The sequence below is a fragment of the Lonchura striata genome, chromosome W (genome assembly GCF_050655825.1).
Source record: "Lonchura striata isolate lonStrDom1 chromosome W, ASM5065582v1, whole genome shotgun sequence".
Taxonomy (NCBI): domain Eukaryota; kingdom Metazoa; phylum Chordata; class Aves; order Passeriformes; family Estrildidae; genus Lonchura; species Lonchura striata.
Window position 1 is genome coordinate 25,562,042 of NC_140743.1, and position 18,410 is coordinate 25,580,451.

Consider the following 18,410-nt stretch of genomic DNA (forward strand, 5'->3'; position numbering starts at 1 on the left):
AATTCTCTCAGGGTTGCCGTGTCTCCACAGGACTTGCTTTTCCAAGCCTAAGATGGTGTTCCGGGCAGTGGCATGAGGTACAGGGAAAGTCTCCAGCCATCCAGTGGTGGCTTCCACCATGGTCAGCACGTAGCGCTTGCCTTGGCGTGTCTGGGGCAGTGTGATGTAGTCAATCTGCCAGGCCTCCCCATACTTGTACTTGGACCACCGCCCACCATACCATAGGGGCTTCACTCTCTTGGCCTGTTTGATGGCAGCACACGTCTCACAGTCATGGATAACCTGGGAAACACTGTCCATGGTTAGATCCACCCCTCGGTCTCGTGCCCACTTGTAGGTGGCATCTCTGCCCTGATGACCTGAGGCATCATGAGCCCATCGAGCCAGGAACAACTCCCCCTTATGGTGCCAATCTAAGTCTATCTTTGACACCTCTATTTTTGCTGCCTGATCTACCTGCTCGTTGTTTCGGTGCTCCTCATTAGCCCGACTTTTGGGGACATGGGCATCTACATGACAGACTTTCACCGTCAGCTTTTCCACACGAGAGGCAATGTCTTTCCATATATCAGCAGCCCAGATTGGCTTTCCTCTACGTTGCCAGTTGGCCTTCCTCCACCTTCCCAGCCAGCCTCACAGAGCATTGGCTACCATCCATGAATCAGTATAAAGGTAGAGCTTTGGCCACTTCTCCCTTTCAGCAATGTCCAGAGCCAGCTGAACGGCCTTGAGTTCGGCGAGTTGGCTCGATCCACCTTCTCCTTCGGTAGCTTGTGCAACTTGGCGTGTGGGGCTCCATACGACTGCTTTCCACTTCCGGTTCATCCCTACAATGCGACAGGAACCGTCAGTGAAAAGAGCGTAGCAGGTCTCCTCTGCTGGTAGTTGGTTGTATGGTGGAGCTTCTTCAGCCCTTGCCACTTGTACCTGCTCCTCATCATCAGTGAGACCAAAGTTTTCACCTTCTGGCCAGTTCGTAATTATCTCCAAAATCCCAGGGCGATTCAGGTTTCCAATACGGGCGCGTTGAGTCATGAGGGCAATCCATTTGCTCCATGTGGCGTCAGTGGCATGGTGGGTAGTAGGAACCTTTCCTTTAAACATCCACCCCAGCACCGGTAGCCGGGGTGCCAGGAGGAGTTGTGTTTCTGTGCCAATTACCTCCGAGGCGGCTTGAACTCCTTCAAAGGCAGCCAAGATTTCCTTCTCTGTGGGAGTGTAGTTGGCTTCAGACCCTCTGTAACTTCGGCTCCAGAATCCCAGTGGTCGGCCTCGAGTCTCCCCAGGCACTTTCTGCCAAAGGCTCCAGGACAACCCATGGTTCCCGGCTGCAGAGTAGAGCACATTCTTGACCTCTGGTCCTGTTCTGACTGGGCCAAGGGCAACAGCATGAGCGATCTCCTGCTTGATCTGGGTGAAGGCTTGTTGCTGCTCAGGGCCCCAGTGGAAATCATTCTTCTTTCGGGTAACCAGATAAAGAGGGCTCACAATCTGGCTATACTCAGGAATGTGCATTCTCCAGAAACCTATGGCACCCAGGAAAGCTTGTGTTTCCTTTTTGCTGGTTGGTGGGGACATAGCTGTGATCTTGTTGATGACCTCAGTGGGAATCTGGCGCCGTCCATCTTGCCATTTCACTCCCAGGAACTGGATCTCTCGGGCAGGTCCCTTGACTTTGCTCTTCTTGATGGCAAAGCCAGCTTCTAGTAGTATCTGGATGATCCTCTCACCTTTCTCAAACACTTCTGCTGCTGTGCTCCCCCACACAATGATGTCATCAATGTATTGCAGGTGTTCTGGAGCCTCACCCTTTTCTAGTGCAGCCTGGATCAGTCCATGGCAGATGGTGGGGCTGTGTTTCCACCCCTGGGGCAGTCGGTTCCAGGTGTACTGCACGCCCCTCCAGGTGAAAGCAAACTGAGGCCTGCATTCTGCTGCCAGAGGAATGGAGAAAAACGCATTAGCAATATCAATGGTGGCATACCACTTTGCTGCCTTGGACTCCAGCTCGTACTGGAGTTCCAGCATGTCCGGCACAGCAGCGCTCAGCGGTGGAGTCACTTCATTTAAGCCACGATAGTCCACAGTCAATCTCCATTCTTTGTCAGATTTGCGCACAGGCCAGATGGGGCTGTTGAAGGGTGAGTGGGTTTTGCTGACCACCCCTTGGCTCTCCAGCTCCCGAATCATTTTGTGGATGGGAATCACGGCATCTCGATCCGTCCGATACTGCCGGCGGTGCACTGTCGAGGTCGCAATTGGCACGCGTTGTTCTTCCACCCTTAGGAGTCCTACTGCAGAGGGGTTTTCTGACAGTCCAGGCAAGGTGTTCAATTGCTTAATGTCTTCTGCCTCTACAGCGGCTATTCCAAAAGCCCACCTGAGTCCCTTTGGGTCTTTGTAATAGCCGTTCCGGAGGAAGTCTATGCCTAGGATACACGGAGCATCTGGGCCAGTCACTATAGGATGTTTCTTCCACTCCTTCCCAGTCAGGCTCACCTCAGCTTCCACCAGAGTCAATTGTTGTGATCCCCCTGTCACACCAGCAATGGAAACAGGCTCTGCCCCCACATGTCCCGATGGTATCAGAGTACACTGTGCACCAGTATCAACTAAAGCATCATATTTTTGTGGCTCTGATGTGCCAGGCCATCGGATCCACACTGTCCAGAAGATCCGGTTTTCCCGTGCCTCTCCCTGGCTAGAGACAGGGCCCCTCTAACACTGGTTATCATTCCTTTCCTGGGCATACATACTAGAGGTCCCTTCAAGGGGGTCTGACAGATCGTACCCACAAGCTTGGTCACGGGAGGTTGAGGCTACCTTCACCTTGGTGGAACTCCCCCGGTTAGAGTTTCCCTCCTTGAGTTGACGGACCCGTGCTGCCAGGACAGAAGTGGGTTTCCCATCCCACCTCCCCATGTCTTCCCCATGGTCATGCAGGAAGAACCACAGATTAGCCCTTGGGGTGTACCCTCTCCCTCTAGCTGGGGATTGTTGGGCGCTGATTCTGGGGCCTGTGACTCTCACGGGTGCTGTATTAACCTTCCTTATCTCCTCCCTCATCTCCTCTTTAAACTCCTTAATCACAGCTGAGATATGAGCCTGCATTGGGCCATTAATCATACTCTCATAATTCCTAAGTTTGTTGGCAACAGAACCTATTGTCTCCCGGTGGGCGTCAGCATTGATTGTTGCAATGAAGGTGGTGTATTGAGATGGCCCAAGATTTGCCAGACTCCACAGCATTTGTCCCGTACACCTGACCTTGTCAGGGTCATTATTGTGTCGTCCATCCCTCCCAAAGAGTACCTCCAATACTGCCACTTCCCTCAGCTGTTGGATCCCTTCCTCGAGGGTCTTCCAGCGCATTCTATGATGGTGCTCTTGCATTCTCTCTCTGTGGACAAACTGACACTCATTAAGAGCCGCTCCCAGAGAGAAAGGGACCCTGGTTCCCTTACAAAAACCTGATTTATACCCGAGTCCTGGGTCAAGGGTCCCAAGTTCCTTGCCTCACCACCGTCCAGCTGCACGCCTGTACCCATAAGATCCCAAACCCGGAGTAGCCAGGTAGCATAAGCCTCACGCCCTCGTCGCACAATGTCTTTATGCAGATTGCGAAGACTTTCGTACGTCAGGGACTCGGTGATGATAGCAATCTCTGGCTCCCCTGTGGGTTGTGAGGTTCCTCCATTCCTGTCCCTATCTGCAGGGTGCTCTGCTTTCACCTTAGACTTCCTTGTTTCTACCGGGGCCACTGCTGCTGACCGTGACTGCCCTTGTGGTTCAGCTGGAACCTGGACAGTTGTAACATTAGTGGGTTCCACAGCTGTACTATTAGACTGTCCCTTCTCAAGGCAAAGGGCCGGTTTCTCACCAGCTGGGGAAATGCACTCCTTCAGCATCTCTCGTATCTCCTTAACCAGAACCCTCACCCAATCTGGGCGGTTCATTTCTGAGGTGGGCTGTGGGGCAGGGTCAGGCTCTGGAGCAGCAGCATCTCGAGTCTGTGGTGTAGGTGTGAGGGTAGTTATCCAGGTTAATCTTCCCTTATCTCTGAATGCTAAATATAACCGGACTATCAGCAACACCACCCATTGTATGGTATCATTAGCACTTAGAAAGGATCTTAACCCTTTGAGAACTGGTGGAGCAGACCCAAAAAGATGGTTAAAAGGTTGGGAGAAAGTTTGCCCAGGTGCTATTTCCTCGCAGTAGGTACCGTTATTAAAGTAACCCCAAAAACATACAGTTAACGTGTGATAGCTATGAATCCATGTACCTGCCTTCCAGAGGAAATTAAAGATCCATGAATTCCTCACCCAATTAACCCAGAAGCCAAACTTGATAACAGACACCGTAGCCTTAGTTATAGGACCCATTTTTAGATAAGGGTCTGCAAATGGGAAAAGTATAGCTACGATCACATGCCACCCAAACCAAGGTAAACTAGACCACATGGTGATGCTGAAGATGTTTTTACACACAACAAAAAACCAAATTACTTAAGAACTGTTAATCCTTTTTCCCTCTCAATGCCCTCGTGCCACACGTTGGGCGCCAAAATCTGTCTTAGTTCGACAAGACAGGAGTCTGTGAAAGAGGGCAAAGCCTCCTTTGCAATGGAGAACGGCAAACCCCCCTCCCTCTGAATTACCAGGATCTTTAAATTAAAAGGCTCTCAGGCAAAGATATGGGAATGGGAGTAACAATTCTTTACTAGGAGAAAACTAGACAACAATTTAAAAAAAGCAAATGCAATCGGTACAAACAAAACCAGTGAAAAAGTCCAGAACCTGAGGATTCGGGGTGCCAGTATCAGTTCTGCTGGGACAATTGCTTCCCTTGCAATGGTTGATGAATTGCAGCTGAAGTGGTGATCTTTAGAAGGGTATAGTTTTCCTCTGAAGATCTGGTGGCAGTGGGGCCGGTCTTCCTCTGTGCCGGGGTTGCCTCTGAGCTCCGCTGCCGTCGCCTCAGCGCGCGCCGGCTGCTTCGCTGCGAGTGCCGCCGAAGAGAGCTGCTTCTCCGGGAATCCCGCGAAGAGAGAGAGAGCGAGCTGCTTCTCTCCCTAAAAGCTACCCCTTTATACCATAATAGAGTGCTTGGCTTCCCCCTCTGGGTGGGACCCCTCACGGTGTTACATTTACCAGCCCGGCAGTGAGTCAGTCAATAGTGTATAAACAAACCATTGCCTCTACGGGGCAAACCATTGTCTCTGAGAGAGATAACAAAACCTGTCCGACAGGTTTGCCTTCAACAGATGGCAAATAGAATACAAGCTTATTTTACAACCCAGGACACTGCCTATGTAAAAAGTTGTGCTCTCTCTTTATATTATATATATTTATGCCATATGACTCTTCTTATATCCAGCATCACTTAAAGTAAGGCAATCAGTAATCTAGGACTTTCTTAACCAGCCCAGTCTCAAAAGGAATAGTGTGCATAATAGTATTGTCCTGAGTAAGGATTGTTCAATATGTGCTACTTTAGAGACAGATGACAAGATCAGCATACAGAATATGGGAAGGCAAAATTTAGGAGCAGCTCTTTGTTGCTGGTAGAACTCATTATTAAATGAGAGGGCTGGGCAATCACCAACTGTATGAAGTTCAACAAAGAAAAGTGCCACATTCTGCACCTGTGATGGAGCAACCCTACATGTACAGACAAACAGGAGAACAAGAGGCTGAAGAGCAGTGCCGTAGAAAGTGACCTGGGGGTCCTGGTCGATGGGTAGTTTGATTTGAGTCAGCAGTGCCCTGGCAGCCAGGAGGGCCAACCGTATCCTGGGATGCATCAGGCACAGCATTGCCAGCCAGGCAAGGGAGGGGATTGTTCCACTCTTCTCTGCACTGGTGCAGCCTCACCTCTAGTCCTGTGTGCAGTTTTGGGCACCACAATATAAGAAAGATATAAAACTATTAGAGAGAGTCCAAAGGATGGCAGCAAAGATGGTAAAGGGTCTAGAGGGGAAGTCATACGAGGAGTGGCTGAGGTAACTTGGCTTGTTCAGCTTGGAGGAGACTGAGGGTAGACCTGATTGCGGTCTACAGCTTCCTCATGAGGGGAAGCGGAGGGGCAGGCACTGTCTCTTCTCTCTAGTGACCAGTGACGGAACCCAAGGGAATGGCATGAAGATGTGTCAGGGGAGGTTTAGGTTGGATATTTGGGAAAGGTTCTTCACCCAGAGGGTGGTTGGGCTCCCCAGGGAAGTGGTCACAGCACCAAGCCTGACAGAGTTCAAGAAGTGTTTGGACAATGTTCTCAGGAACATGGTATGATTCTTGGGGTGTCCTGTGCAGAGCCAGGACATGGACTTGATCCTGGTGGGTCCCTTCCAACTCAGGATATTCTATTGTTCTATGATTAACATAACATTCTTTATTCAATGCCAAGGTAATATAGTATGTGGTTATGAATGCATTTAACTTCTCATTGCTAGTGTCTTAACAAAGTTGCTTTCCTATCCTAGGTCAATATCCCTGCCTTCGACTACATCAGCCATCTACTAATTCATAAGTCATAAGGGAGCCTGTTACTTTAGCATGATGGCTTGAGGATTATAATAATCATTTTGCTTATTAAACAGGCACTTTTTTACACCTGCATTTTCAACCTTATCTTGTGTATGGAAAGGTAGCTGTTCCAACATATCAGTAAATTTTTATTCTAGTGAATTAGTTATGCTTCATATAATATAAACAGGGAGAAAGACTTGTTATACAGCTCTGTTTAGCAAGGAAGATTTGTGTACTTACCTCTAATTGTGGGACTGCAGCCACAATGCATAAGGCTAAACTCCATAGTAAGCTGCAAGGCGCTCTTTTAAGGGAAGAGGAAACTGGTCAGAGAAACGCCTCCAATTCTCATCCCCAACTTGATTTTTAAATCCATGAAGAATCTACAAATGAGAGGGGCGAGGAAAATCAAAATAATCATTAAACAGTAGATACACTATCATTATTTACTAGCAGCATATGCAGTAAGCAATAAACTGCTGGATTCTGCATCTGTTCATTTGAATTTCTCAGTTTAATATTTAAATGTTACTAAGAGAAAAAGGAATTCCATGAAACTTCCTAGCCTGGTTCGGTCTTTGGACTACTATTCATTGCTTATCCTCCATGTGAGTGGCAATGAAGTCACAAAGCATAGTTCAAGGGTGATCAAAAGAGACTTTAAGCCCTTGGGATGGTTAGTGAGGGAAGCAGGAGCACAGGTTATTTTTTCCTCTGTTCTTCTAGGTGCAGGCTTGCTGGATTCAGATGAGATTAATCTTTCTCAAAGGAGGAAGAGGATCTTGGGTCAAGAGCTAGCGGAGCTTATTGACAGGGCTTTAAACTAGATTGATGGGGAAGGGGGACATCATCAGGTTTAACAGTGATAAGGTGTGGGATGGCATGCCATCTCACTCATAGTAGATGGATGCTGGAGCCTGAAGAAGGATCAAAGGTCAGCAGGAGAGAACCTGAAGGGCAGCACAAAGGAATTCCAGCCACTCAAGACAGAAAGCTTCATCTGGGGCCCAACATAAATGCCTCTATGCCAATGCACGCAGCATAGGGAACAAACAGGAGGAGAAAGACTATAATCTTATTGGCATTGCAGAGACATGGTGGGATGATTCCTATGACTGGAGTGCTGGAATGGAAGGATACAGGCTCTTTAGGAAGGATAGCCCAGGGGAGATGAGGAGGGTGTGTTGCCCTCTATGTCAGTGACCATCTAGAGTACATGGAGCTCTGCTTGGGGATGGATGAGGAGTTGACTGAGAGCTTGTGAGTCAGGATTAAAGGGAGGGCAAGGGCAGGTGACATTATAGTGGGGGTCTGCTAAAGGCCACTCAACCAGGAAGACTGAGCTGATGAGATTTCTGCAGATAGATAGGAGTGGTCTCACATTCAAAAGCCCTGGTCCTCATGGGGGACTTCAACCACCCTGACATCTGTTGGAGGGATGATGCAGCAGGGCACAGGCAATCCATAAGGTTCCTGGAATGTGCTGATGACAACTTCCTTCTCCAAGTGAAAGAGGAGTCCATGAGTAGAGGTGCTATGCTGGACCTTGTTCTCACCAACAAGGAGGGAGCGGTGGGGAATGTGAAGCTCAAGGGCAGCCTTGGCTGCAGTGACCATGGAATGGTGGAGTTCAAGACCCTTGAGGCAGCAAGGAGGGTGCACAACAAGCTCACTGTCCTGGATTTCAGGAGAGCTGACTTTGGCCTCTTCAGGGATCTGCTTGATAGAGTGCTGTGGGATAGAGCCCTGGAGGGAAGAAGGGCCCAAGAGAGCTGGATGATATTTAAGGATTGTCTCCTCCAGACTCAAGAGCAATGTATTCCAACAGAGGAAATCAGGGAAGAACACATGTGTGGATGAACAAGGAGCTCCTGGACAAACTTAAACACAAACAGGTAGCTTACAGAGGGTGGAAGCAGGGAAAGGTAGCCTGGGAGGAATACAGAGAGATTGTCCAAACAGTCAGGGATCAGGTTAGGATAGCTAAAGCCCTGATAGAATTAAACCTGGCCAAGGACATCAAGGGTAACAAAAAAGCTTCTTTAGGTACATCAGAGATAATGGAAAAACGAGGGGAAATGTGGGTCCTCTCAGGAAGGATATGGGAAACTTGGTTACCCAGGACATGGAGAAGGCTGAGGTACTCGGTGACTTTTTTGCCTCAGTCTTCACCAACAAGTGTTCCAGATACAATGTTCAAGTTGCAGAAGATGAAAGCAGGGACTTGAGACCAGGTTTGAAACCATTTGGGGTACCTGAAGGTGCACAAGTCCATGGGACCTGACAAGATACATCCACTGATCCTGAGGGAACTGGCCAAGGATATCCATCATATTAAAGATATTTAAGAAGTCATGGCAGCCCAGTGAAGTTTCCCCTGACTGGAAAAGGGGATACATAAACCTCATTTTTAAAAAGGGAAATAAGGAAGTCCCAGGGAACTACAGGTCAGTCAGCCTCACCTCAGTGCCAGGCAGGGTCATGGAGCAGATCCTCCTGGAAACTACGCTAAGGCCCATGAAAAACAAGGTGGTGATTGCTGACAGCCACCATGGCTTCACCAAAGGTAAAACAAGCCTAAAAAACTTAGTGGCCTTATATGATGAGGTTACAGTAGTGGTAGATGAGGGAAGAGCAACTGACATCATCTACCTGGACTTGTGCAAAGCATTTGACACTATCCCACATGACATCTTGGGCTCTAAACTGAAGAGATGTGGATTTGATGGGTGGACCACTCAGTGGATAAGGAATTGGATGGATGGTCACACTCAAAGTATGATCAACAGCTCAATGTCCAAGTGGAGACCAGTGACAAGTGGTGTCCTCAGGAGTCAGTGTTGGGACCAGCACTGTTTAACATCTGTGTCAGTGACATGGACAGTGGAATTGAGTGCACCCTCAGCAAGTTTGCCAATGACACCAAGCTGTGTGGTGGGGTACATACACTGGAGGGAAGGGATGGCATCCAGAGGGACCTAGAGAGGCTTGAGAGGTGGGTCTGTGTGAACCTCATGAAATTCAACAAGTCCAAGTCCCATTGCCCATGGGAATCACATGAGGTTTAATAAAAACAAGTGCTGGTGCTGCACCTGGATCAGGTCAACCCCAGGTATACAACAGGCTGGGGGATGAACAGATTGAGAGCAGCCCTGCTAAGAACGACTTGGGGGTGCTGTTGGATGAGAGGCTGGACATGAGCTGGCAATGTGTGCTTGCAGCACAGAAAGCCAATTGTATTCTGGGTTACATCAAGAGGTGTGACCAGCAGGTTAAGGGAAGGGATTCTGCCTCTCTTCTCTGGTGAGACCCCACCTGGAGTATTGCATCCAACTCTGGAGTCCCCAGCACAGGAAGGACATGGACCTGTTGGAGCAAGTCCAGAGGAGGCCATGAAGATGATTAGAGGGACGGAGCACCTCTCCTACAAAGACGTGCTGAGAGAGATGGGGTTGTTCAGCTTGAAAAAGAGAAGGCTTTGGGGTCACCTAATTGCAGCCTTCTGGTACCTGAAGAAAAATGGAGAGGAACTTTATACAAGTTGTGTTTGTGGACAAAAAGCTTGACATGACTCAGCAATATGCACTTGCAGCCCAGATACCAACTGTATCCTGGGCTGCATCCAAAGTAGCATGGCCAGCAGGTGGAGAGAGGGGATTCTCCCCTTCTACTCTGCTCTCCTGAGACCCCACCTGAGTATTGCATGCAGCTCTGGGGTCCTCAACACAAAAAATATGTCTACCTGTTGGAGTGAGTCCAGAGGAAGCTACTAAGCTGATCAGAGGGCTGGAGCCCCTCTTCTATGAAGACAGGCTGAGAGAGTTGGGGTTGTTCAGCCTGGAGAAGTGAAGGCTTCAAGGAGACTTTAGAGCACCTTCCAATACCTAAAGGGGGCTTATAAGAGCTGGAGAGGGACTTTTCACAAGGGCATGGAGTGATAGAACAAGGGGGAATGACTTCAAATTGAAAGAGGGCAGGTTCAGATTAGATGCTGTGAAGGTGGTGAGACACTGGAACAGGTTGCCCAGAGAGGCTAACTCCCTATCCCTGGAGGTGTTCAAGGCTAGGTTGAATGGAGCATTGAGCAACCTGGTCTAGTGAAAGGTGTTTCTGGCCGTGGTGGTGGGTCAGAACTAGATGATCTTAAAGTTCCCTTCCAACCCAAACTTTTTATGATTCTATTATGCTAATGTCTTTCTTAAAGGAAAAAAAACCAACCGCTACACACACAGATTAGCATAAAGTATATAAATATGTATTCTATATAACTATAACTATAACTATAAATGTGTGTGCAGTTTTAATGACTATGCTGACAACCTAGATTTAGGCTAAACATTTTGTCAATTGACACAGTTTATGTGTTAAGATTACTGAGTTCACATTCATGTTTTTAAACCTGTAAGATGTTCTGGGAGGAAACTGAGCCAGGATGTCGTGGTTTGACACGGAAAAATAATTTTCTTGGAAGGAAGAGGTCAATTTGGATATTGACCAATTGAAGGTGGACATGCCTCTGAGAACACAGAGGGGTTAAAAGCAGAATTCCCAGGAGAACTCACTCTCTTTGGTTCGGATCAGCGTGCAGTGCAGAACTCTCCCCTGCCTGGTGACAAGCTGGGTGGGGGAGGGGAAGGCCCATGGCCTGACTGAGGTAGGCTAAAGGGTGGAGGGACTGGAACCGGGCTGGCCCCCTGCAGATGGAAGGGTGGAGAAATCTGGGATGTCTCCGTACCCCCCCCCCCCCCCCAGAGTCTCTCTCTCTCTCTCTCTCTCTCTCGAGAGAGAGAGAGAGAGAGAGAGAAAGAGACAGCGGCGGTTTCATCAGCAGTACGCCGCAGGGAAGGAGAAGAGCGGGGGGGCCGCAAGGTGCCCAGCTGGCCGTGGAAGCCGGAGCCTGGGCATCGAGCCATCCTTGGGAGTCGGAACTTTTAACCCTTCCTGAGAAATGAAAGCTTTGTGAAATTTTTCTCCTCCTCGGTTTGAAAGAGAGGAAGAGAGACAGCTTGGACCCTGGGATGTTAGAAGGAGAAATTCTAGATAGGAGGGGATGATGGAGTGGCTTTTGGCTGGACTTTTTCCTTGGTAGCCACAGACTGAACCAATCTTTTCCTCCAAGAGAGACTGTATTTTAGGAGGATGCCAGTGAGCCAAAGAGACCATGCTTCAGCTGGGAAAAGACAGAAGTGGAGCAATCAGAGAAAAGTTAGGGAGGTTCATGGTGGTGCCCCCTGTCTTCAGAGAAGAAGATCTCTGTTCTTGGACCCTCGGCCCCAGGGGAAAATGGAAGGGACTGTGTTCCCAAAAAATGAAAAACTGAACTGTTGTTTTTTTTCCCCTCTTGGCAGGGCATCCTTGAAAGGAAAAATCCTAAAAGCAGTCTGTCCATCCACGCATTGGTGGTGAGAGCACTGTGCATGGAAAGGAGAAGGGTCACCATGGCAAACTTTTTCTCCGGGCAGTGCCATGTATGACATGGAAACACAGGATGAGGAGCTGTGTTTCTTGGGGGGTCTGTGGTACAGGAGAGACTCCTCTCTCCCTCGATGGACTGAGTATCGATTGTCTGGAGGGTGGAAACCTGATTGGGGTCCAGATTGTGTCTCACTGTGGTTTGTTGGAGTTGGGTGGTGGGAGGAGGAATGTTTTGCAAGGTTTTCATTTTGATCTTTGTGTGTGTTTTTTTCTTTCTTTTTTTCTTTTATAGTAGTAGCTTAATAAAGTTTTTTTCCTGTTATTAAGCTTGGGACTGCTTTGCCCTGTTCTCGATTGCGTTTCACAGCATTCAATTGAGAGATTGCATTTTCATGGGGGCACTGGCATTGTGCCAGTGTCAAACCATGTCACAGAACCACTGCCAGCATTTGACAGAATGAATGCCTGTCAATTTCTTGCAAAAAACCAAAAGTATCTGTGAGAGCTGTGTTTTTTCCATGGAACCTGTAGAAAACTGTTACTAAAAAGGAAGCTATTAAAATATTTTGTGTTTTGAAAGAACAGGGATCCACAACATAAGAGGGGGAAAAAAAATCAAATCTATAGGTTTCATTCTGGACCCTCCAATGTAATAAATTAACTGAAAGCTACAAAAATTGAATGACACTCTCAAAAACGTCTTAGTATTTTAGCTCCTCTTAATAGAAAATAATGCAGTCTCTAAAGTTTTGGTTTGTTTTTCTTTTTTAAACTCAAGGGTAGATAATTGTGGAACAGTCTATAATGAAAACATCCTCACAAAAAAGGCAATGTCAAAGTTCAAGCTCATGATACTGAGTTCACCCTCAACACAACTTTCTCAAGCAGAGCTGTTTTTAAACAGCATGTAGCAATAATATTATAGTGTCACAAATTAATTTACTGCTTTTCTCCCTGAAAGAGACTTTCCACAGACAGATTCACCTCTCTTTCCTAACCCAAAAATTCTGATTTGCCAGCTGCCAAGAAACTACCAAAAAAATCTAAATGTTCAGGTACAACAAAAGGAACACTTTTAAAAATTATCTTACAGGACAATTTTAGCAATTGAGCTTCAGTTACAGTATTCAGATATCTTGCTTTTATAAAATGTGATACAATTAGGGTATATATCAGATCTCAACACTGGGAGCTAATGCACCTTTGCTCTTGGAAGGAGTATTTTCTCTTAGCTCTAGTGCTCCAAAACCAAGAAACCAATCAACCCACCCCCCCAAAACCCAAACACTATGCACTATCAAGAGAAAGACCTTGGGGGACTACAAATTATTTTTCTCATTATTTCTAAAAGGCATAATTATAGTTGGAAAATATGTAACTGGACTACAATAATCATGTATTCAACTAACATAAAAACTCATTTCAGTGAGGAAGTAATCTAAAAAATTTGTATGCCATCACTTGAAGAAAGCTTTGTCTCTGTCCTTGCTTGGCAAAAACCACAAAAAATGCACTTTAAAAAGCAAGGATGTCCTTATGCCAAGTGACCAAGAAACACTGTCTACTTTGAATGCACTAGATCCCACATGGATATCGTGGAAAGAAGCTGAAAAATTAGAGCATAGCTTATTGAAGTAAGTATTGAATGCTGAAGGACCAGGACAGAAACATGTACTGAAACTGCTTTGGACAACCATCACAGACAGCATCCTGGACTTTCTTTTAAGCTTGTATTTCTTATTTCCTTATGCTGATGCTAGAATATACACAGCCATGCATTTCCTGACTGATATTCCTTTGAAGCTTCTCAGATATTTGATCTCCTAACTAGGACAGTGAGAATTTTTGTCTTTGATACTCAAAACATGATTCCAATGTTCTAGTCCGTTCTGATGCACACACTTGGCATTACTTGAAGAGGAAGTGCCACTATTGGCCCACAATCCAAGTATGTACTTAGAAAAATGTTCCTTTTTATCTTTAAGACAACCATTAACTTTTGACATACATCTTTCCTAAAACTAGAAATTTCACTTTACAACATACAAGAAAAACCACACTACTGAACAATAACAACATCCGTGCATGAAACTGAAATAAGTTTATTTTGTTCTGGTTTTTAACTGAAGAGACTAGTGCATAAACACAATACAATATTTTGTGTCTGTGTGTGTGTTTTATTTATTTCACACAAGGCAAACAGTCCTTTTGATTAAATTCTATTGACGCTGTCTAGGGATGCATTCTTAGCTATCTCTCTAGATAAGTTTCTTGAAGACTTGCTTATCCAAGAGGAATTCTGAGGAGGGTTAAGCAGTCCCAAAAACTTATTTTCAGCTGGAGCAAGATAAACAGATCAGAATACTACCAGAAGATTTTCCATTTTCAATTTTCTAGATATTAAAAAAAAAAACATTCTTCTTGGGGGGGATGAGTCTTAAACCACACAGATCTAATTTTCTAGAAAAGCAAAAAAAAAAGGGGGGGAAAAAGTTTTCTATGTGGTATAAAACCCCCTGTTCTTCCAAATGCAGCCAAAACATAGTAGGCTGGACATTATAAAAACATAGGTTAAAAAAACCCCATATTTTTATGATGTTTTGTTTGAAAGTTTATGACTTTGCAAGAAAGCCTTCATGACCATGAATACAATAAGTGTCAATAATGGAAATAAAAAACAAGAAAAAAAAAAGGACTCAAAAATAACCACAGTTCAAATATAATAGAAACATTACCTTACAGAACATGTCTCGGAGATCATCTTTTGGGTTAATCCATGATGCAACAGCATCACAAAAAAAAATAAAGTCCTATAAAATTAAACAATCACATGGGTTAGGAACCTCATATTTATAGGCCTGAAAACAATGTCCAATGTTTGTTCTATGAACTATGCAGGGTATCTAATCCTAACTCGCAACTTTTAGTTTTATGCCTTTATTTTCTAGTTATTTCAGACAAAAATGTATATGGAAATAGAAATATCTGAGTGTAGGAATACCTTTGTTTAATAGGATTTTTTATTAAATTGAACCACAGTTAAAAACACCCCAAACCAACAAACAAACATCTCTTCCCCTCCCACACTACACTTGCCTAACTAATCCTTTTAGTACACATTACAAGTTTGAGAACCAACCATTTTAGTAACAATCAACAAACTCAGGATCACACTTGCAACTTACTCTCATGTATTTTCAGTTGGGAAAAAAGCTGTTGTATTTTTTTAAGCAGAGCCAGAAGTTGTTTCTGGGAAAACCAGAATGTGTACATGTTCAAAACTAAAGTCACCCTAAAATCACTATTTTGCATTACCTCCTACTATACCATTAAAACATCAGTCTTAATGATTAAGTTGATAGTGCATGTTTTTGGATAGGAACTGAGGATAACAACTACATTGGAGGAGAGCTTGGATAATGAATAGTCTCCTTAATTGTTCCCTCCATTTAAGCTGTGTGAAAGAACAGACAGCAGAAGAGGAAAATGCTAAGTACAAGATAGGGGATACGTGAAATGAACTGAAAAATTCAAAACAAGATAAAGGTTCAATTGTTGTATTTCAGGAAGAAGGATTCCAGGCAGAGGAGAGGGAAATTCACCTTTATTTTCCTCTTAGAAAATATTACCTTCATACAGCTTTACCTTGGAGCTGCACAGACTAAAGAGCAAATCATATTCTATTCTTGAGATGTACAATTTATTTTAAAGGGATGCATCTTCCTTGTCATGTTGACTATTTAAGCAATATATCCTAAGCTGAAAGAGAATCTTCCCTGACCAAGTTTTAAAAATAAAGGGGTGGTTATTGTTGTTGTTCTCTTTCTTTTTTTAAAAGCCTAGATTGTATCTGAAAAATAAGTTTCAATATGTCAGCTTTTGCCTTGTATTTTCATACATATCATCAACATAAAAAAGACTGATAGAAGTATAAAAATACAGTTAATCGAAGTTCATTATTGACATATTCCTTGTAAGTAAAAGACAAAAAATGAATTTAACAATGCTATCTTTGTTCCATAAGTTATAATTAATGAAGCAGAAATCCTGAAGTACCATGATATGTATAATTTGAAATAGAAACATTTTGGTCTCCTTGAGACCTAAAAAGAAGTTACAGCACATACTATTGGGAATCGACATCAAGCTAAATATTTTTCATACTCCATATACAGCTTTCATTAAATTTCCCATGAGCAAAGAAAAAAGAAGTTAAGATCTATTTATGTATCTTACTTGGACTACTCCACTAGGGTTGACTGAGATCATGGTACATATCCCTCGGAACGCTGAATCCTTTTCCTCATTGTCTCTTATGTTTCGCAGAGAAGTGCACCTAGTAAGTTGGAGAGCAAAACTTAACTAATTCTATTACTTTTTGATTCAATCAAGTCAGGACTAGATGACTGCATTTGATGGAATAAGTCACACTGATAAGATTATCTGAAACACTATTTTGAACACTTAGAAGGATACTTGTTGCACACAGTATTTACTAGTATATTCCCATTAGGTATCATCTACAGAATCTTGCTTTCCTGTTGCACTATATAGTTAGAAAGTGTGACCTGTATTCCATTAAATACAAAAGAAACACATATAAAATAATTATAGAAATGATCATTATTAGAAGTGGAACATATAATACTATTGCAATATGAATTATGTCAGATATCACTTAAAGAACAATTATTTAACCTTTCTAGCAGCAAGCAAGCTATTTTATACATAACAAGTATAGAAATAGATTCCTTACAACAATTCAAGCCTCAGTAAGTAATGCACAGTTTAAATTTTAGTGTATTTGCATGCATTGTATTATCATTCTCATGGATTTTAAAATGCTCTTTCATAGTCAAGCTTTAACACGCAAGCATGTGACAATCTTATCCCATGCATAAATTAGTCGTTAGCCACAACATAAAGAATACATGACAGTGCTACTAAAAACTCACAAACCTGATAGGACAAGATTAGTCACATGGTTGGCAATGATTAAGGTTTGAGATTTTGTAACCAACTGAAAATATATCTAAAAGTGAGATAGAAAGAAAGAAAGAAAGAAAGAAAGAAAGAAAGAAAGAAAGAAAGAAGAAAAATGAATTAAAAAAAATTTTGAATAATACACACCAGGGTCTTATAAACTGCTGTAGCATGGGGGCCACCTCTTGAGGACAAACGTAACCAAGACGACCAATTGTTATTGCTAAGGTAATGCAATCACGGTTATACACCACCAAACGCCAACCAAGACATGAGCAAATGAGGGGGGGGGGGGGGAAGAAAAAATAAAGAAAAAACAACAAATAACTCAGAAACAGAAGCCAACAGAATCCGTATATGATAGTAAACATAAGATTTCACCAGTGCTGTTTATTACAACCCCTTGAATAAGAGGCAGCAACATATATGGTATAGTCTCCAGGGTAAAAGAAAAATTAAAGAAGTAAATGAGAGAACACCAAAAAACACAATTTGAAATACAAAGGCTTTCTGATGTAAATAGTCATTCTGCTCTCTTCAGAATCACCTCTTACAGTAAATTTACCCACTATACACTTAAAAGTTTTAAATAAAAAGTACTATTATGGATACTATTGATAGAAAGGAATTAACCATTTTCAGTTTTAGTATCAAGTAGTCCTAAATAATTTATTTTATCAATATTTAGAATTCAAGATTTTAATAGGCCTACTATCAGTAAAAATACATTTATAAACACTTTTACATGGAATACATTGTGGTCTATCTAATAAACACTAAATAGATTAAACACTCTCAAAGAGACACAAATATTTGCTTTCTTCATAATCTTGTAGAAAAATTAAAGTGGTTGCTAGCTCATAGCAAGTGACTGGAGCCAGGATGTCGTGGTTTGACACGGAAAGAGAATTTTTTCCGGAAGGAAGAGGTCAATTTAGATATTGACCAATTGAAAGTAGACACGTCTCTGAGAACACAGAGGGGTTGAAAGCAGAATTCCCAGGGTAACTTGCTCTCTTCGGTTTCGGTCAGCGTGCAGTGCAGACCTTACCCCGCCCAGCAACGAGCTGGGTGGGGGAGGGGAAGCCCCACAGCCTGAGAAAGGTAGGCCGAAGGCCCCAAGGGTGGTGGAAGGACTGGAACCAGGATGGCCCCTGCAGATGGAAGGGTGGAAGAAATCTGGGATGTCTCCATTCCCCCCCTCCCCCGCCTCAGAGTTCCTCTCCCAAGAGGGAGAGAGAAAACCACGAGGAAGGAGGAGCAGGGGGAGCTGCAAGGCAAGGTGCCCAGTCGCGTGGGAGTTGCTGGATGTCCGGGCATCGAGCCATCCCTGGGAGTTCGGACTTTTAACCCTTCCTTGAGAAATGAAAGCTTGTGAATTTTCCTTTCCCCTCCTCGGTTTGAAAGAGAGGAAGAGGGACACCTTGGACCCTGGGATGTTGGAAGGAGGAATTCTGGATGGGAGGGGGACAAGGAGGGGCTTTT

General features: G+C 44.3%; 1 long non-coding RNA gene across 1 annotated transcript; it reads right to left on the reverse strand.

The window, feature by feature from the left end:
• Positions 1-6,727: 6,727 nt before the first annotated feature.
• LOC146763153 (uncharacterized) lies at positions 6,728-17,150 on the reverse strand. Its single transcript, XR_014952671.1, has 4 exons — positions 17,073-17,150; positions 16,179-16,278; positions 14,678-14,752; positions 6,728-6,910 (listed from the first exon to the last, which is right to left on the reverse strand). It is a non-coding gene; the product is annotated as an uncharacterized LOC146763153 (long non-coding RNA).
• Positions 17,151-18,410: the final 1,260 nt, after the last annotated feature.